Genomic DNA, 21,081 nt, shown 5'->3' on the forward strand with positions numbered 1-21,081 from the left:
GGAAACCCCAACTCTGGAGGCAGCAGCGTCACCAGCGTCCTCGACCTCACGTGCTTCCCCCAAGAGCGCGAGGACACCGCAGGTCGAGACAGCCAGGACTCTCGTGCACACGTCCAAGCACTGTCACCGGATGGAAAGTGCAAGACAGGAGGAGACAGTATGTGTCACGCCGCCTTCTGGTCACCTCCTCCCCCTTCGGGGCACTGGGACCACACACAGATTGGCCGGAATGTGCCGCGAGGTTTCAGTCTGCGTATCCCTGAGAGACACAGGGCGGCACCATTTACATCCCGTCCCCCCTCAGTCACCTGCTCATGCCTTTCGTCTGCTCTCCGCTGGGATGTTCAGGAGTTTCCCAAAATCTACTGAAGCCTTACAACATTCTTACTGTTAACTTCCAGATACACGTGTAAAATACACTTTCTCCCTAAATGTCACTTTTCTAACTTGGTTTAGACTAATTTTGGTCACACGACGGTCTTCATTTCTACAAAGGCAGGCTCACCAATCTTTTCCTCATAGGTTCTTTTGTATCTCAGTTGGCGGGCCTTCCTCATTCCAAGATTAAAACTGTATTCTTTTATTTTTCCCCAAATGCTTCAATAATTTTTTTTTAATTTAGAACTTCACCTAAAATGGTGGGTATATTATCTACCTCGTTCCCTTGCATCAAAATAGAGAGTCTGTTGTTAGCACCAAATACTGAATAATCCACCTTATTCTGAGTAATTTTCAAGGCCAATCTTGGTCCTCCCTTCGCGTGCCTCTTTCTGGAGGCTGCGCTCTCCTCCTGTCTAGACTCTGCTCCCACGCCACCTCCCCCAAAGACCGTCCTCACACAGCAACACACCAGTCCTGGGCCAAGGGACACACGATAGCACAGTTCTCCAGTTCTCCCAATGGGGGCCCGTCGAGCCCTCCTGGTGGCCAGGGTACGCACCTCGAGTGCTCAGTGATTCGTACACCTCGAGCCCCAGCCTCACTTCTGACAACAGGACCCAAACGCTTGTCACATGGATGGACAACAGCCTGCACCGAGTGCTGGGGACCTGGGATGAAACCGTGCCACCCTCAGTGCAGGAGGAGGGAGACCAGACTGCAGACTGGTCTGTGGACAACGGTTAGCAGATTGACAGAACTTTCTGGAAGTTCCAATCCCAACCACACACACGGTGAGAAAAGATGCTTCAACAGGACTTGGGACCAGGCACCTCAGTATCCTGAACGCCCGTCCCACAGGCTGTGCGGGGCTGGGCCAGGCACCCCGTCGCTGAGGAGAGGCCCGACCAGGTGGGGCCGACTCTCCCGGGGGCCTGGGCATCCACGGTCTCAGGAGGGGCAGCACCTCCCTCAGGAAGGGAGGCCAGTGACACAGCCACATCCCTTACGCACCAGCATCACATCCCCGCACCAGAGAGGGGTCAGTCACTGTCCTCCAGCACACTGGGCCTCCTGACCCACCCACCGTAGCCTGACGCCCCCGTGGAGGCCACGAACCAGTTCCAGCTGAGGGATGGCCAAGGCAGGGCGGTAAAGGCTCTCAGAACAGGGTCTGGCCAGAGGCTCGAGGCAGGGGATGGGGATGTGGACAGCGACACGGACAGCCTGTCCCCGGTCCTGTGTTTGTTTACACCTCGCCTAGATGACATCTGACATGAGGCAGACAAAACGATGTGAGCCTGCAGTGTCACGAAATTTTATTTTTATTTTTACTTTATTTTTTAAACGAGGCGCTAGGCCCAACATAGGGCTTGAACTCGCGACCCGGAGGGCAAGAGCCACACATACCCACGAGCCACAGGCGCCTCCCATCATAAGATACTATGTTCACAGAGCACTGCTGTTCCTCGTCCACACTTAAAAAAATAAAACCAACACCGTCGCCGTAATAACCACTGCTGAAATTCCGATCCCAGGCTAAGTGCTAAGTGAACTATTTTTCTGTTTCTCCATTTCATTATAAGAATATTGAATTTTGGTAACTTTCCATAAATACCATTTGGTCAAACGAGAAAAAAAACCTCCAAATTAAAGAGAAAAGAGCAGCCGGAACGGAAGGCCCAGGCCACGGAGCACTGGGGAGCGCGGCTGCGGCGCCCCCGGCCTCTGCCTCGCCGCGGGCGACCGACCGGAAGCACGGCCCGCGGGCCGGTCCGAGGAGGGGCCCAGTGAGCCCTGCCCCGGGACGGAGAGTCCGTCTCGGGTCCGCGCATGTCGACCGCGGCGCGGTGGGCTCCCGGTCCGCGCTGGCCGGTTACTCACAGAAACACAACTTCGAAGGACAGAACGTCCGTCGTTAAGGCAAAAAGCAAAAAAGAGGGTTTCTCGGTCTTCGAACCCGCCTCCGGGACACAGCGAACGACTGCGCACGCAAGCGGCACGCGCAGGTGACACGCGAGTGAGCAAAGAGAACGCCGGACCAGAGGGAAGACTAGGAAGGCCGAGGAGCTCCTGCCCTCGCCGCACCTTCGAACCTTCGAGAGGGAAGAGCTGCGCGTCGGCTCGGAGACGGCCAGTGGCCGGGGCTTCACTGCCGGCCGCCGGCCAGAGCGCGGCGCGCGTCCTCTCCACGGTCGCGGGATGGAGGCTCCAGGGGACCAGCCTTCCGCCTGCCGGAAGCACGTCCTGCCGCGGGGTCACTCCTGGGCTGCCCGCGGGGCGCCGGGCTCCTCCCGCAGGTGAACTCCACCCGCCCATCCCGTCCGCTGGGTCTTCCGGGGCTTCCAGAACAAGCAGCTGGAGTTTCCCTCCGACGCCGTCGTCCGCCGCGGCCGCGCTTCTGGCCCGTGATCTGTTTGACTCGAACGGGAGAGCCTGTCCTGCGCGTCCGAGGTGCCCGTGAAGACGACAACAGGGGCCCGACGCGGCAGGTCCACGGGCATCTTTTCCTCCCACGGACACCGCGAGGGCAGGAGGGACAAGAGGCCGCCTGGCGCCACAGAGGCCTCGGCCCCAAAGACAGCGTCAGTCCAGGCTCCTGCCGCGACGCTCCGCACAGTGACCCGCACGGGTGCCTGTGCCGTCTCCGGTGACCGCCCGTCCCTCCTGCGTGGGGACCCCGCTGGATGGCGCACTCCGGCGCGGCTGGGCTGCCACCGGGGTCGTCCCGTGACCGTCACGCGCCAGAGACGCGCTCCATGGGCTGGACACGGGCTTCTACAGACCGTCCCGCGCTGGCGGAACGAAAGGGACATCAGACACGCCGTGGACCCAGAAGCCGGGATGGCGGCTCCGGAAACAAAACGGAATCACCGCCGGACCGGCTCAAGCAGGGCACGGGGTCTCTGAGGGAACGCGAGAGGGCCCGGGGGAGAGACCGGTCCCGCCTCACGGGGTCTCTGAGGGAACGCGAGAGGGCCCGGGGGAGAGACCGGTCCCGCCTCACGGGGTCTCTGAGGGAACGCGAGAGGGCCCGGGGGAGAGACCGGTCCCGCCGCCGGGGTCTCTGAGGGAACGGGGAGCAGGGCCCAAGGGCCCTGGGGAATGTGGCCTGGGCCGTGGAGGGCGGCGGCTACCGGCGTCCGCGTTGCCCCACCGGGTCCGGGCCGGCCGACGGCGACCTCCCCACCACTGCCGCCCAGGTCCGGAGCGCACCGCACCCCCGTCTCCCCGCGCTGAGCCCTGAGCCGGACACCCATGGAACAAGGGCAGCTGGAGTCCGACACTGACGCGAGCCCAGGGGCTAACCCAGAGGACAAAGGACTGTGTCGCCGTCGTCCTGTGGCTCGCCGAGCCCAGCGCCGGCAGCGCTTTCCGCCTTGCCGCCCTGGGTCCCTTCTCCCTGAGTGGGGCCGCGACTGCTTCCCGCTGGCTTCGCTCCGCACGCCGGGGTCGGGGTCGCACGCGCACCCCGCTTCCATCAGGTTTGTAAAAGAGTCTGTCCCCGCCTCTGCTCCTCCCTGCTCCCACCCCCTCTGTAAAAAATTAAAGTAAATAAAAATGAAAAATAGTTCTCAACCTTTCTAGCGATTGTCAGCAGCAGCTGTGCCGGAACCACCTGCCTCTGCACCTGAGGTGAGACCTCGCGCCTCGTCGAAACCCTCTGCGGCCTAACCTGCCCCCCGCCCGGGGGAATAACCGCTCGGACCCCCCATCCGCCTGCAGCCTGCACCTGAGCACTCACCCCACAAGGACACTCCTGTCAACCCCGTCAGTCAAGTGTCCTTGAGCGACAGTCTTGCGATTTTCTTCTCAGAAATCCAGGCATCTATCGTATTAGCGTCCGGGTTCGGCCCGGCCGCTCTGGCACAGGGAGGGCGCCTCCCGCGGCTGCCCGGGAAGCGCGCTCAGCACGCCAGGAAAGCGCTCGGGTTTCCGTCCCGCAGGCCTCTCGCATTCTCGTCGGTCTGGAGGGACGTCGGGGACAGACACCAGTGTCCCCACACTGCCTTTCCTAGCAAGTCAGGAGGTCCCTGTTCAGCTCAGGTGACAGGTGGGCCTCGTGGCTAATGGGTCAAGGAAGCCACACGGCCTCCTTCTTTCCTCTGGTTTGCTCCTGCTCTGAAATAAATCACCGTTAACGTCCCTGCTCTGACCCCCATCCCAGCGGTCTCCCTGGTTGTGTCCTCAGCGGCACAGACACCGTGAACCCGCCCCTTGGACACGACCCCCACCTCCTGACCCTGACCTTGGCATTGTGCTCAGCAACACACACGCCACAAGCCCTGCCCCTGATCAACACCGGCAGCCGCAGGCTCAAGCCCTTCTCTGCGGTGTAGACTAGCGCATCAGTACCCGAGCGCTACTGCCACGGAACCCATGCCAGGTGCGCGCAGAGCCTCAGGCCGGCTCACACCCGCTCCTTCCGGGCGGTTCTAGGGCCTCGAGGCAGTGGGGCAGCACTCACCTGTGTCTCCGGCCGGGAAGCGATCGCGGCACGGGACTGAACTCCTCGTGTGGGCGTGTTCTGAAGCCCAAAATGTGACTGTGGTCGCCTCTGTACTGAGCAGTTCTTATTCACCCGCGATACCACGTGAGCACACTGGGCCTTCCCCCGTCTGTGGGGAGCCCCTCTGGGAGGGTGCACAGAACCCCGTGGGCCATGACTGTCTGTCGCTGCAAACTGTGGGACCAATGGCTGCTCCTCGGAGGTCATTTCTTCCTGAGTCTGTGTGACGGTGTTGGCGTCCCCTCCTGTTCTTCCCTGCTGCCCTGCGGGTGATTCCTCCCGGCTCCCCCTCTGACGGTCTCATCTCTTCAGGCTCTCCATGGGATTTCGTATCTGGGCTGTGGGCCTGATGGTGGCCACTGGCTACACGTGCCATCTAAACGTAGTCAGACTCCATAGATTCCAAGGGCAGCCTCCAGACACGGTGGCCGCATTGCAGGGTGCCTGCCGTGGGGTGACCCGGGGCTGGGGGGCTGGGCAGCCAGCGGGGACCCTCCTACGCCACAGCCCTAGAAGATCTGTGTGGCCGCTTAAAGTCGCCATTGGCTTCTCGCTCTCCTGTCGTCGGGAGAACCTGTCAGTGAGCCCCGAGTCCCCGGGAGGAGGGAGCTTACGTCCCACAGGCTGTCCGACACCCCCATGTCTACAGCTCTGCCGAGGCCTAACCCTGGCATCTGCTTCCGGTGGCCCCACTCTGTGCGTGACCACCCGTCGCTGCAGACCCGCCGCTGCTACAGTTTTCCACGGGAGTCGCCGTGGGTTTGGATGAAGCGCTTCCTGCCAGACGCCAGAGCCCCCACAGCTGGCCGGAGGCCCACCTCCAAGGGGGACTCTGGCTTTGAGTCCTGCTTCCGGGGCACCCGGCCCAGTGCAGAAGCAGCCCTGGTCCGGGGCTGGGAGGTGGGGCCCCAGCCCTGCAAGCTGACAAAGGAAACTCAAATTTCCCCAAATCTGGCCTCAGAGTTAGAGGCCCCCCCGGGAGTTTGCTCCCTGAATTTTCCTCTCCATGTTTAGCCTGGTGGGTTCTTGAATGCATCTTTGATCCTAAGACATGCCTGTCTCTATAGAAGCGCAGGGAACAATGTATGAACCCAAGGCTCCTGTCACCCCCACGGTGACCCCTTCGAGGCCAGCCTGTCGCCCCCAGGCCTCGCACACCTCACGCACCCCTGCCGTGTGGCGTGTAGGCGGCCACCACAGCTGCTTCAGCAGAGGGCTGGTCGGGAGACCCCGGCCCCCAAAGCACCAAGTGCCCCTTTCGATCAGGTAGGGAGGAAGCAGGGGCTGTGAGCACCTTCTCCCATGGCTCTTTCCTCAAACTCCTCGAGGCGGAAGGAAAGCAGAAGACCTCACTGTGCAAACAGTGGCCAGCGCTGGCCGCCTCCTCCACGTGCCCGGCTCACACCCAGAGGCCTGCCTGAGCACAGCGACCGCAGGGACCTGTCCCGGTTAGCGGCCGCCCGCCCAGCCAGACCGTCCCTCCCCACCGGCAGCTGGGCCCACGCGCTCTCCCTTCGCTCGTCCTGGGGCCAGGTGGGGGGGGTCCCAAACCAGCGACAGAGGCTCCAGCACACCCCAGGGCCCCACGCCGGCTGGCGGGAGCAGGTCGGGGCCTCGCTCCAGACGCCGCGGGAGACAGCCGGGGGTCCGGATTCTGCTTCTGCGCCTGTGAAACTTCTGTGGGAAACTGCAGAGTTACGGAATCTCTGGGAAGGAACAATACCCACGAAGAGCCGAGAGAGAGAGAGAGAGAGAGAGAGAGAGCGAGAGAGCGCGAGTGCGTGAAAGGAGAGCGAGTGTCCGCGCCCTGCCCGGCGCCGGGCTCTCCCGCCACGCGCGCAGAGGAACAGTCCCGAACACCGGCTCCCGCGCTCGGCCTCTGCTGTCCCAGCTGCCGACACCAGCACGCGGAGGAGAGGCCAGACCCGGACCGGGAGCCGCTGAAGAAAACGCAGGCGGGAGGACGAGGAAGTCGCAAAGCCAAGCCCGGCCAGGCCCTCCGCCCCGGGGCCACCATGGGGGCTTCAGTCGTGCCTCTCAGGGCAGAGGGTGTCACCAGAGTCTGAGGACACGGAGACGTGGCCTCTCAGATAGAAGTAAAAGTGGGGGACAGGGTGCGGTGGGGGCCTGGCCTGGAAGCCGGGAGACACAGAACAGTGGGCCGCCCCGGCGGGCAGGCCGGGCACCGGACTCAGGGAAAGGGCTCCCACCCCGGAGCGGTCACCTCTGGGGGCGCCAGGGGGACCTCCGTCAGTGAAGCGATCGACTGGCACTATCAACTCGGGGCACGATCCCAGGGTCGCGAACCCCGACCCCCCCTTGAGATTCTCCCCTGCCCTCGCCCCATCACTCCCTGCGCGTGCGTGTCTGTGAGCGCCCTGCTCGCTCTCTCTAGAAAGAACGAGAAGGAAGCTGTCCTCTCTTACCTGTGAATGGCCAAGCTGGCTGAGGGACAGGAGGGCTGAGGCGGCAGCCCGGCTGCCAGGGGTCTCTGTCTCGCTCTGACCGACCTGCCCCCGAGCCAGAGCGCCGCCAGCCGGGCTGCCCCGTGGGCCCCGGAGTCGCATCCGCTGCCGCACCACAGGGAGGCCACCACGCTGAAGCGGCCGCTGTCCCAGGATTCGCCGTCTGTCCCTCCATCCAGGCAGCTCACAGGGCGGCCAGACCCTCGGGCCACTGCCCCGGGACACTACTGCCCCATCCGCCTGCTGTGGGACGGAGCCAAGCCGCCTCCCTCAGGCAGCTTCCGTGACTGAAGCCGACAACGGGAGCACAAGGAAGCGTGGCGGCGGCGCTCTCCTCCCCGGCACGCTCCGCTCGGGGCAGCCTGCGGGGTTCGGACATGGCACCCAAACACGCATGGACAGACAGGACACCAAGGCCACCCCTGGAGAGGCCCAGGCAACCCACCACGCCCCCTCACCTCCAGGCAGCCGTGCAGCAAGGGACAGTCTCCGGCACAGACGCACATGGGTCCTGGGCCACGGTGAGTTACTTGCGATCACCACGGGCCACACTGGACTGTCCCCAGACTGACGGCTACGATGCTCCCAGCCAGCTCCTCCCCTCTGAGAACGCGGCTGTCTCCAGCCTGTGTGCTCCTCTCTCCCTGCGCAAGTCTCTGTCTCTCTGCTGAACGCCGCTTTCCAGTCCTCAACAGTCCCGGGCCGCCCTATGACGTCCTACAGAGAGTTACGAGAACAGTCTCCACCCTACCAGCACCAGGCAAGCGGCTTTCCGCCTGGGCTCCGCAAACCGCGAAGGTGCACGTGCTTTGCTGAGTGGACCCCAGACCACGGCGGCTAACTGTAAGCTCACTTTAGTTACCTTTTCATCTGTCCTGAGAAAGTTCTATGCCCAACCGGGGGCTCAAACTCAGGACCCCAAGAACAAGAGGGGCACGCTCCACTAAGCCAACCAGATGCCTCACATCAGTTGATTCTAACTGAACTAACCAGAAGGAACAAACGCTGAAGTGACTCCTGCAAAGTGAGACCAGCCCAGGGCCGCCTGGCTGGCTCACTTGGGAGACTGTGCGATTGATTCTTCATCTCCGGGTCACGAGTTCAAGCTCTACACTGGGACAAAGAGTTTACTTAAAAAGCAAATAAATAAAAATAAAATAGCAATTTAGAAATAGGTCAAGCTTCAAGCCATTCCACAACATCCCTAACTACACCCGTAAGGAACGCCTGGGTGGCTCAGTCAGTTGGGCGTCTGCCTTCGGCTCAGGTCATGGTCTCAGGGTCCTGGGATGGAGCCCGCCTCGGGCTCTCTGCTCAGCCAGGAGCCTGCTTCCCTGTCTCTCTGCCTGCTTGTGATCGCTGTCAAATAAACAGATAAAATATTAAAAAACAAACAAACACTGGAAGCGGGATGCTTGGGTGGCTCAGTCAGTTAAGCTGCTGTCTTTGGCTCGGGTCATGACCCCTGGGTCCTGGGATCCAGTCCCGCATCAGGCTCCGTGCTCCGCGGGAGCCGGCTTCTCCCTCTGCCTCTGCCTGCGTGTGCTCGCGCGCGCTCTGATAAATGAATAAATAAATAAATAAAATATTATTATTATTTTTTTAAAGATTTTATTTATTTATTTGACAGAGAGAGATCACAAGCAGGCAGAGAGGCAGGCAGAGAGAGAGAGAGAGAGAGAAGCAGGCTCCCTGCTGAGCAGAGAGCCCGATGCGGGACTCGATCCCAGGACCCCGAGACCATGACCTGAGCCGAAGGCAGCGGCTTAACCCACTGAGCCACCCAGGCGCCCCTAAATAAAATATTAAAACAAAACACTGGAAGTCCTGTCGTTAGGGTCCTACCCCGCGCCGTCACAGGATCCGAAACAGCACATCAGCCCATGAAATAAATTGGACTGGACAAGTAGTAATTTATCCTAAAATCAGAGCAGCCCGGCAGTGCCTCTCTCTTCACCGCCACGAAACCAAAGGGCAGGGGCACCCGGACTCAAATGCTGTCCGGGCTGCTGCCAGCGCGCGCCCAAGGAGCCCGGGCAGGCCAGGCAAGGACACCAACACCACCACCAAGCAACCTCCTGCCCAAGGCGGCTCCCAACGCCCTAGCCCCTCCCCAGAGCCTGGGCCTCGGTGAGACCCAAAGGACAGTGGCCGGACGCAGGAGCCCACCGCCATGGCTCTGCAGACGCCCTTCTCTGGTCCCAGGAGTGTCGCTCCCTGGCGGGAGGCACGCAGACTGCTGTCTGGAAAGAGCGTTGCCAAAGCGCGATGCTGCACATGCCACGTCACCGAAGCACAGACTGTGATGACTCCTGTGACTCCCCCACACCCGCGAAACCGCTGCCACAATCGAGACAGCGAGTGCACCTCTCAGCCCCATGTTTCCCTGCGCCCCTCCAGAAGTCCTCTGGGTGGTCCCCTCCCCCCCAAGGTCGCCCGCGAGAATTCTGTATAAAGGGCACCACACGGCGAGCCACGTGCTCCCTTCCATCTGGCTCCCTCCGCTGGGCACCTCTGCTCCGCCATCTGTGCGGCTCTGCTCTCACCAGCAGGCTGTCCCCTCTCTGCCAGGTGGCACCCTGCGCTCCAGGCGCCATCGCTGGCTTCTCCACACACCCAGCTGTGGCCCCCCTGGGCCGGGCCTCAAGTTCCTGCACTAACACAGGTTCCTCACACCTGTACAACACTGCACGGCGGGCAAAGACCAGCACCCTCCCCCACCTGCACCTTCCCACTGGGAGGGAGTGCGCTCCAGACCCAGAGGTGCGTGGGGGCCACCAAGCCAGAGCTCTTCTCCACCGCCCTCAAGGAGCCAACCTCCGAGTGAGATCACCACCCACACCCAGAGCCACGCGGCCAGCCTTCAGCCACGGTTCTGCCCGGCATCCCGGCGTCACTCCCAGGACCAACCCTTAGGAGGAAGGAAGGAGGGGCCAGCTTCCTAAGCAAGCGCGTGCTCCGAGAGTTCTGTCTTCTCCCATAATGGAGCCTACAACGCCATGAAGAAATGACCAAGACAAAGGCACCAGAAGGGTTGGGATGCACGTTTCCTCACTTCAAATGAACGTCTTTACGAAGTGCAGAGCACCGGCCCCGGAGAAGACCCGCTTCCGCGCTTCTCCAGCAGCAGAGACGAATCGGGCCACGGTGCCCACACTCACACGCAGGTATTATTCTTGTAAAACAAGTAACTCTCCTTGCATCCAAACATCAACAAGTTTACACTAGAAATGACAGAAATCAGGCCAATGTCAGCTATAAAAATCCCCACCTTCCGTTCTCTATGCAAAAATGAGAAATCCGGCCTCTACTACCAGCCAAGGCTAACAGCGTCTACACTGACTCCCCTCCATGCCCCCACATACACATCCATTGTGAGCTGGAGATGATGGACCCCTGGGGTCAGCACAGGGGTGGGAGCAGGTGTGGCCAGAGGCTGGAGAGACAGCCTTCTGCGGACACAGAGACCAGGGACCACATGCGCCCCCCGACAGCACGCAGAGATAACTGGCGGTGGGAGGAGACGGAGGCTCCAGGTGAGAACTCCCTGCTCAGCCATCCTGCTACCTGGGCACACGGTTGCCCACAGTTACACACTCCGGCCGGCACCTCATTTATCTCTACAGTTGGCGCACCCCGCCCGACACCGGGTCTGAGCGGCACAACATATCAAAGGGCCTTTGTGGTCAAAATGAAGCAGTAAGGGGGAGGCTGTGTGTTCCGTGAACATGCACAGCGCAGACTGAGCCGGGGGCCACCGGCTGGCCCCTCCCACTTGCCCCGCACTGCCAGAGGTGCGCAGAAGCAGCCTGGCTCTAGATGGCCCCCAGGGCCAAATTCCCCTCAGCGCCACTCCCTGGCCACTGACCTTGGTCAAGCTGCCAGCGGAACGACAATGGCCCCTCACAGCCTTACAGAGATCCCCAGTGTCTTCAGGAACGGCGCTCACGGCATTCGCCGTATAGGCCACGACCATGCCGTCCGGGCACTGGGTCCCTCGCTTCCAGAGAAAGCAGCACAGGGTGGGAAAGCCTGTAGGCAGCGGTAAACTTCCCGTAAGAGTCGATACAAAGGCATACAGACCAGACGGGAGGCTCTGAGATCAGAAGCACGAGATCCTCGCACGAGCCCAGGCATTGGAGGACAGGTCCCCCGATCGAGAGAATGGCAGGCAGGAGCCCTGGGGACCATTCCCTCTGCACCACACTTCCTACACATAGCTGTGCTCCTGAAACCGGCAGTGCTTCCCAACAACCGTGGGAGATGCACACAGAGGGCCACAGCGATCGGGACCCTGGCTTCATTGGGGACCTAAGGATTCATGTGCGCCAAGAGGCCTCCAGAGTGATCTAGACAGAACAGTGCTGTCTCTGGGACGCCTACCCGGGTGGCTCAGTCCTTTAAGCAGCTGCCTTCAGTTCAGGTCATGATCTCAGGGTCCTGGGATCGAGCCCCACATCAGGCTCCCTGCTCAGCTGGAAGCCAGCTTCTCCCTCTCCCACTCCCCCTGCTTGTGCTGTTGTCTCTCTCTGTCAAATAAATAAATAAAATCTTTAAACAATAATAATAATTAAAAAAAAAAAACCACTTAGGGGTCACCTGGGTGGCTCAGCAGGTTAAGCCTCTGCCTTCGACTCAGGGTCATGATCCCAGGGTCCTGGGATAGAGCCCCGCATCGGGCTCTCTGCTTCCCTCTCTCTCTGCCTGCCTCTCTGCCTACCTGTGATCTCTGTCAATTAAATAAACAAATAAATAAAACACTTACGAATCTAGCCACAGCCAACCCTCTGATTTGTTCCCTGCGTGTAGCCGCCACAAACTCTAAGCCTCGGGTCACCCTCTTCACTTCTTAACGTCATCAGGTAATTCTCAAGACCAAGCTGACAGGCTGTCCGTCCTGCAGCCCCAACCCCTGCAGGAAACCCGTCTGGCCTCTGCACTGAGCACCGAGAAGCAGCCTCCGTGCAAACAGCAAAAACCCAGAGCAGAAACGGAAAATCTCTAGGGGGCCCGTTCTGTAAGAGTTACCGGATTCTTCTGCTTCTGCGTTTTCTCTCACAGTGTTTCAGAAGGGTTTTCCCTCTAAAGGGTTTTACTTTATCCAAACGACCTTCACAGGGCCACCTAACGCGAAAGCCAAACTACAAAGGACCCGCCCAGCGTGCCCGCAGGTGAGCAGACAGCGCAGGGACCGGTGCACGTGCGGGAGCGCGGCCGGGGGCGCCCTTCCTGGCCCCGCTGTGTTCGCCACTGCACGTTCTCATCTTCAAAGCACCGAGGTCCGGGTCTGACATTCCTCCGGTCCCGCTCTCTCCACGGCCGGGCCGTCCAGCAGGGCCCGTCCGCCACTGGCCTCAGCCCAGGCCGACCTCGACCTCAGGATGCGGGCGCCTGGAGGGCAAGCCGGGCCGCGGTGCCGGGAGCTCGGGTGAGGGGGAAGAGGGCCCCGGCACAGGCACGCCCGCGGGCCTCCGCTTTCCGTCCCTCCGGCAAAGGCATCAAGGACACGGGCTCAAAACGTCGGCATCCCCCGCCGCTGGAGAGCCGGCCGCGGAGCACAGCAGTGCCGCACGCACGGGCCCGCGGAGGGGAGTCTGAGCCTGCCGGGCAGCACCCAGTCGGCCGAGACCTGAGTTCGCTCCTCAGCAAACTTGCCCAGCGGTGACCTTGGCCACCAATCCACCCAGTCCTCTTTGTCACACAGGGAATGGGGCAAAAACTAAGATGGATAAAAGCTAGGTAATTCAAACACAAAGAAAGTCCTAGAAATGCTTGCAGTAATTAGTAAAGTCAACTTTATAAGTGAAATATGTGCAAAAGACCCAGAATTTATACCTGACATATACCATACACTGTGTGACTGACCTAATAATTTTAGGTCATATCCATTTCTCTTAAGAAAATCCCTACTTTGGGGGCGCCTGGGTGGTTCAGTGGGTTAAAGCCTCTGCCTTCGGCTCAGGTCATGATCTCAGGGTCCTGGGATCGAGCCCCACATCGGGCTCTCTGCTCAGCAGGGAGCCTGCTTCCTCCTCTCTCTCTGCCTGCCTCTCTGCCTGCTTGTGATCTCTCTCTGTCAAATAAATAAATAAAATCTTTAAAAAAAAAAAAAAAGAAAAAGAAAATCCCTACTTTGGGGCACCTGGGTGGCTCAGACGGTTAAGCATCTGCCTTCAACTCCGGTCACGTTTGGTAATTATGTTGAATATAAATAAACTATGCCAATTAAAAGGATATAACCTGGGTTTTTAAAAAACTAACCACATCTAGCTTATAAAAGAAATAATGTAGGGGTTGCGGCACCTGGGTGGTTCAGTGGGTTAAAGCCTCTGCCCTCAGCTCAGGTCATGATCTCAGAGTCCTGGGATCAAGCCCCGCATCGGGCTCTCTGCTTCCCTTTCTCTCTGCCTGCCTCTCTGCCTACTTGTGATCTCTGTCAAATAAATAAATTTTAAAAATTAAAAAAAAAACACATCATAACTAACATCTCCAGGAAAATTTATAAATGTTGACCCACGAGCAGAAAAAAGTACATTAGAGTATATATTCAGAAAACACAAGGGCAGAAAATACTTAACAGAAAGATCAGAAAACACAACAAAAAGAAATGGAAAATATGAGAAAAAGGTATTTAAAATGTATTTTTTTTTTTTAAAGATTTTATTTATTTATTTGACAGAGAGAGATCACAAGTAGACGGAGAGGCAGGCAGAGAGAGAGAGAGAGGGAAGCAGGCTTCCCGCCGAGCAGAGAGCCCGATGTGGGACTCGATCCCAGGACCCTGAGATCATGACCCAACCCGAAGGCAGATGCTTAATGACTGAGCCACCCAGGCGCCCCAAGAGATTTAAAATTTAAAGGCTCATTCCAGATGATCCAACTTCTAAATAACAGGAAACACCAGGGGCGCCTGGGTGGCTCAGTGGGTTAAGCCTCTATGGGACAGCACCACGGATACAACACCCAAGCCACGTTCAGAGAGGGGAAGCCACAGCCATCAAGTATAAACAGAATGGGGTCCGGCCTCCCAGTACAACGCTGTAAGAAAGGAGACAATGGTGCAAATGTTTTTTTTTTTTTTTTTAAGATTTTATTTATTTATTTAACTGAGAGAGATCCCAAGCAGTCAGAGGAACAGGCAGAGGAAGAGGAGGAAGCAGGCTCCCCGTTGAGCAGAGAGCCCGACGTGGGACTCGATCCCAGGACCCCGGGATCATGACCTGAGCCACAGGCACAGGCTTAACCCACTGAGCCACCCAGGTGCCCCAGGCACATCACCTCAACTGGATTATAAACCCACTGAATCTCTCCTGCACACAGACCAGCACAGCAGCACATGGCAGCCACACGACACCAGACAGCACTGACACAGTAGTGACACAGTAGTGACACAGAGGCCACAGGCACCACAGAGCCGTCAAGGGGCAGTCATGTGGCACCCACGGGGCACCCATGGGGCCGTCACACAGCACCCATGGGGCACCCACACAGCAGCCACAGGGTATGGACAGAGCAGTCACCTGGCACCCACGGGCCAGTCACAGGGCACCCCTGGTCAGGCACATGGCACCCACAAGGCAGTCATGCAGCAATCACGGGGTGGTCATGCAGCAGTCACGCAGCACCCACGGGGCATACACACAGCAGTCACAGGGCACCCATGGGGCAGTCATGCAGTAGTCACGGGGCATACACGCAGCAGTCACAGGGCACCCACGGGGCGGTCACACAGCACCCACGGGGCGGTCACGCAGCAGTCACGGGGGGGTCACACGGCACCCAAGGGGCCATCACGTGGCAGTCACGCAGCACCCACGGGGCGGTCATGGGGCACCACACGGCTGTCACATGGCAGTCACATGGAAGTCACAAAGCAGGCCTGAAGAATAACCATCTCAGTGGGGGTGGGAACAGGAACGGTTTCAGGAGACATGTCTCCAGAAGACAGTTTATCTGACAGGTTTTATAATAATGTAGAGAAATATATTCACAGGCATTTTTTAAAGTTGATACAGTGTAAGGGAAGATTCATGTCAGAAAGTGAAATAACTAATCAATGGGGGAAATGCAGCTATTAAAATTCAAAAATATAGGGGTGCCTGGGTGGCTCGGTGGGTTGAGCCTCTGCCTTCGGCTCAGGTCATGATCTCAGGATCCTGGGATCGAGCCCCACAGTGGGCTCTCTGCCTGCCTCTCTACCTATTTTTGATCTCAGTCTGTCAAATGGATGAATAAAATCTTTAAAAAAAAAAATTCAAGGGGTACCTGGGTGGCTTAGTGGGTTAAGCCACTGCCTTCGGCTCAGGTCATGATCTCCAGGTCCTGGGATCGAGCCCCGCGTCGGGCTCTCTGCTCAGCGGGGAGCCTGCTTCCCCCTCTCTCTCTCTGCCTGCCTCTCTGCCTACTTGTGATCTCTGTCTGTCAAATAAATAAATAAAATCTTTAAAAAAAAAAAAAACAAGATCTAAGATCATATGAAAAGGAAACATTTACATGCATCCTTTAAAAAAGCAGGCTTTTCTACAGCTGCATATAATTTAGACCTTCTTGCAACATACTTACGTATATATTTTAATAGCATACTTCCTATAAATGTTTTATAAGAATCTGGAAAATACAGAAATAAACAAAAACAAGAAAATAAAAAGCCTATGTTCTCCAACCGTATAAAAAACCCCCAAAACCCCTGTGCAATCAGCCCCACAGCCGAACATTGTTGTCACAAGCAACACCACAAACAACATAGAGACACCCAGTGTGGGGCTTGAACTCACCACCGCGAGGTCAAGAGCCCCACGCTCTACCAACTGAGCCAGCTACGTTCTCCTTTCCGGTTATTTTTAAATGTTGGTTCAAGGGGAGCCTTGGTGGTTAAGAGTTAAGGTTAAGAGTCCAGCTACTGGGGCGCCTGGGTGGCTCAGTGGGTTAAGCCTCTGCCTTCGGCTCAGGTCATGGTCTCAGGGTCCTGGGATCGAGTCCCACATCGGGCTCTCTGCTCATTGGGGAGCCTGCTTCCTCCTCTCTCTCTGCCTGCCTCTCTGCCTGCTTGTGACCTCTGTCTGTCAAATAAATAAATAAAATCTTTAAAAAAAAAAAAAAAAAGAGTCCAGCTACTGATTTGGCTCAGGCTGTGACCTCAGGGTCCTGGGAGCGAGCCTGTATCGGGCGCCCCGCTCAGTGCAGAGTTTCCTTGGGATTCTCTGTCTCCTGCTCCCGCAGCCCTCCCCACACCACTCTCAAGTGCACGCATTCTCTCTCTCTCAAATGAATAAATAAACGTTTAAACGTCGGTCCAAGAGAAGACACTGGCCCTGCAGGCTGAAGGCCAGTTAGTACAGGTCCAGCGGGGTCCAGGGCAAGAACAAACAAAGCACTTAAGCAGCTGCAAGAGCACAAGGCGACTGAGCAGAAGCTCGGGGAGCGCACAGAACGCTCCCTGCTGCTGGGGCGCCGGAGACGCCCACCCGAGCACCTGGCCACCCCCGTCCCTTAAAGCCAGAAGAGCCAAGTCCAGTTGCCACCAGAAGTCTCAGCGGTTCACAGAGAAGGCTCCGGGGCCAACACTGGAAGCCGCCCCGCGATGGGCGTCCAACTGCCGAGGGGCCGCGGAGGGCATGGCTGAGCCCCACTCTGCGCCAGAGGCCCTCTGCACAGCCTCTCTCGTGGGCTCGCCCAAGACGCTGAAGCAGCTTATCCTAATAAAGTCAGGCGGCCGGCCTCAGTCCCACGAAGGGACTGAAGAGATACACTGAGTGGGTTCCTCCGATCAAGCACTTCTGGAACGAACAGGCTCGAAGAGGACCCGGTGGGGCTCGCTCCACGGAGCGTCTGCACCGATGGCACGCGGGACACAGCGCCGTGCCGACGCCCCTCCGCACGCGGTGTGCGGCCCCTGCGCCGGCCCAGCCTGGAGAGAGGCCACGACACTGCCCCGCGTCCGGCCAAGCCACCACGACACCGGAACGCCCGACCTCCTCATTCCTACGCAGCACACAGACAGGGGCCAGGACTGCGGAGAAGCTAACAGGGCTGGGGAGGAAGAGTCAGACTGAAAGCTCTGCGGCACTGGGCATGAGAACGGGCGGTCCCAGCGGCCGCTGATCCGCAGGTACCGCGCAGTTCCCGGAGCTGCTCCCCAGGCCGAGTGCATCAAGCCCACACGGTCCCAGAACAGCTGCGGCCGCGCGTAGGAGTCCGGGGCGTGTCGTCCCCACCGCAAAGGGCCCCAGGCCCCAGCAGCGCTCGCCAGCCCCTGCAAGCCCATCCCTTCCCGGCGCGCCTGTGTCGTGAGACCGGGAGAGAGGCTGCGGCGAGGTGGTCCCAGCTGCAGGCGTCCCGCGGGGCTCTGCGGAGCTCTGCAGAGCACGAGACCACGGAGTCTTATACGGCTGCGGCAGAACTGAAACGCCTTCAGACTAACCCTAAAACTGTAAGGGCCAGTCCCACCGCACTGACAGGCATTACGGACGGCTCAAGGCCAGCAGGCCAGCACGGGCACGTGTCACCGCAGGAACTCGGGCAGGAGGCCGGGTGCGGCGGGAAGTCCCAGCCAAGCTGAAGCAGGGTGGACGTGATCAGACCTGCACTTGGGCGAGTCGGCTTGGGCGCTGTGGGGAGGAGAGACAGGGGCCTCGTGCAAGGTTCTGTACTGGGGGCGCCCGGGGGGCGCAGTCGGTTGAGCATCTGACCCTTGATCTTAGGGTCGTGAGTCCGAGCCCCACGCTGAGCTCCGTGCTGGGTGTGGAGCCTATTAAAAAAAAAAAAAAAAAAAAAAGGTTCCGCAGCGGCCCCGGAGCAGGTGGAGGCGGTCAGCGCACGGTCAGCAGGGATCCGCACCCGTGGCCGGCCCGGACGTGGGCAGAAAGGAGCAGGGAAACGACGCTCGGGGGCGACGCTCGGGGGCGCCTCCTGGAGGCCAGAATGACTGCAAGAGGACCAGGTTTGGGTGGGGCATTAACACGCCTCCCTGGAAGGAAATACATCAAAATCCGAACATCGGCATCTCTGAAGCCACCGTCGCTCCGATAGCAACCTCGCCAACAGCAAGCAGATGACAGGGAGCACGAGAGGAGGAGTCCAGGGCAAGAGGCGGGTGTGCCGAGCTCCCGCTGCGGGCGCCCGCACCCCGACGCGGACACCCTGTGGCCGCCTCACCAGGCAGGTGCCACTTCGCCGTCCCCGGGTGCGGAGGAGCGCAGAGATCCAGCGACTGCCCCGCCCCCACAGACCCAAAGGCTGAGCTCATGGGACACTGCCTGGAGGAGACGTCACCGAGCAAGCGGTCGTGAAGCTAAACCACAGGCTTCCTTCCCGCTGCCCCATCCACCCCGCAAGGCTACCACCACGGGTCCGCTCCTCTCAGATCCACCCAGCGGCACGCGTCACACGTCCGGATTAGGACAAGGGAAGGCAACAGGGCCGTGCGCTCCCCGGTGTCCGGCCCCTCAGCGAGAGGAAGGCCAAGCGGTACCACGGAGCGAGCGGGAGGACCTCAGGGAGAACCGGACGTTAAAAATGAGCTGCCCTCCACTACCACTGGCCTAAAACTCACACACTACAGAGCACGTGTGGCGCTCCAAGCAGATGGACCGCGGGGCCACCTCCCCATGGTGTGGGGGCTGCACGCCATGACCGGGCCGCTGTCTCTAGAGCCGCTGCCCACCCGCCCCCACTCAAACTCCGTCAGAAACCCCAGACCAGTCTTACTTTTCTGTCTTCCACGTGAAACTGTGTATCTGGGGCTTTTCCTCTTGACATTTCTTCTCTCGGCCTTCGGAGCCGTTTACCAGAAACACAGATGACAGACAAGCCGACAAACAGGCCGCACACTTTCTCAGTCAAACTCTGAAGGGACCTTGGGGAGGGAGGGCTGCTTGTCTACTTAGTTTTTGGTGTTAAGTCCTCTCTACACCCAGCTCAAACACACAGCCCCGGGGCCAAGGGTCGCCGCTCCGCCGACAGAGCCGCCCAGGCACCCTGGCTGTCGGCCCCGTACATGCTGAGCTGCTCCCACTGTGAAGGGCATCCGTGATCTACTCTCTGGCCATGACCATGAGGACCGGCCCGGACCAGGAGCTCCTCACTGGGCTGGCCCACCAGGAAGACACAAAAAAACATGTGAGACCCTGTCCTTGGGGAACTTCTCAGCCAGTGATAAGGGTGAGGGCAGTAAAGACACATGGAAAGCGCCTCCAAATGTCCATCGTCAAACCCAGCAGCGACCGCTAGATGCTAGAGCTGAAGGGCTGGGCAGGTGACCAAGCACGGCCAGGAGAGCGTGAGACAGGCCCTTGCACATCGTCCTGAAACACACCTAGGGGCCAGGCCACACGTTTTTTTTTTCCTTTTTAATGAGTCTATTCATGGGGCACCGCGGTGGCTCAGTCATTAAGTGTCGCCTTCGGCTCAGGTCATGAGTCCAGGGCCCTGGGATCGAGCCCCGCACCCTGCATTGGGCTTCCGGCTCAGTGGGAGGTCTGCGCCCCCTCCCCGGCTGCTGCTTCCCTGCTTATGCTCTTGCCCTGTCAAATAAGTACACAAAATCCTTAAAAAAAAAAAAAGATTCCATTCATTTATCTGAGAGAACAAGAGCTCACGCACAAGTGGGGGGTTGCAGAGGGAGAGGCGAAGCAGGCGCCCCGCTACACAAGGGGGGCTCAATCCCAGGACCCTGGGATCGGGACCTGACCCGGGGGAAACACCCAGGTGCCCCCATGCCTGCTGGCTAACATCTTACAGCACCTGGGCCGTACTGCCAAATCACAGCCGTCACCGGAGGACCCTCTGTCAACTCACACCAGTTAAAACCGTGGGTGGGAACCAACCAAAGCTATGTTCAAAGTTCACCGACTATGGCAATAGAGACGAGGAAAATTTGCACAGAGACCCAGAGAACAGAATTTGCATAGAGACGTGGAGAGCAAGGCGTTCTGGGATCCCCTGGCCCAGGGCAAAATGACCCCAGGTAGGCAGGATAAATGCCAAAAAAGGCCAAGGGCACGAGTGTTTTCTGAGCTTTGACAGAGACCTAGACATAACGCTCATTTAACTTCCCACACGTCGGCCGCATGAACAACGGCCACGTGCACACACGTGCGGCCAAATGAAGGCCGATACTCAGGCCTCCTCTGGGGAAACAGCCGCGCCTGGTTACGGAGGTTGAACCCCAGCGCGCAACGGGGCAGCCCCAGGGTGTCGAACCTACGGGACAGCAGGGCTCAGGCTCAGGAGACCCTAAACAAGAGTCCTCCAGACCCGCTTCCCCAGGCACAATCAATGCTTCGGGAGGCACCCGCTGCCCACAGGAAGTGCACCCCGAGGGGTAGATTTCCGGTCCAGCGCCCGGCCCTCTTCGCGGCAGGCAGCACCTGCCCTCCCTTCCCTTTACCTTCCTCCCGACCCCCCTCTGGATGACCACGTCCACCACGGGGGAGCCGTGGGCCCCTCATGTCCCTTCTGGTTTGCCCTACTTGATGCGAAGGCCAGCAGCGCAATCCCGGGCCCCTGCACAGAGATTGTGCTGGACAGTCGGGACGGAGGCAACAGCAGCCCTGGCCACGCAGAGCCAAACGCAAGACCTCCTTCAAACGCTGGGGGCAGTGTCTGTTACAAAGGAAGGGAGCCCGGAGCCCAAGGTCGCCACAGCAGCCGCCTCCAACCGGCCAGCAAAAGTGGCCACGGGAAGGCAGAGGAAAGAAGAGAAGGGGCAGTTTCTTACAAAACTAAACG

At 59.2% G+C, this 21,081-nt stretch overlaps 1 protein-coding gene across 2 annotated transcripts in view; it reads right to left on the reverse strand.

The window, feature by feature from the left end:
* Positions 1-21,081, reverse strand: part of AXIN1 (axin 1) — a 50,929-nt gene that overhangs the window by 21,007 nt on the left and 8,841 nt on the right. The window lies entirely within an intron of this gene.

This window comes from Lutra lutra, chromosome 18 (assembly GCF_902655055.1).
Source record: "Lutra lutra chromosome 18, mLutLut1.2, whole genome shotgun sequence".
Taxonomy (NCBI): domain Eukaryota; kingdom Metazoa; phylum Chordata; class Mammalia; order Carnivora; family Mustelidae; genus Lutra; species Lutra lutra.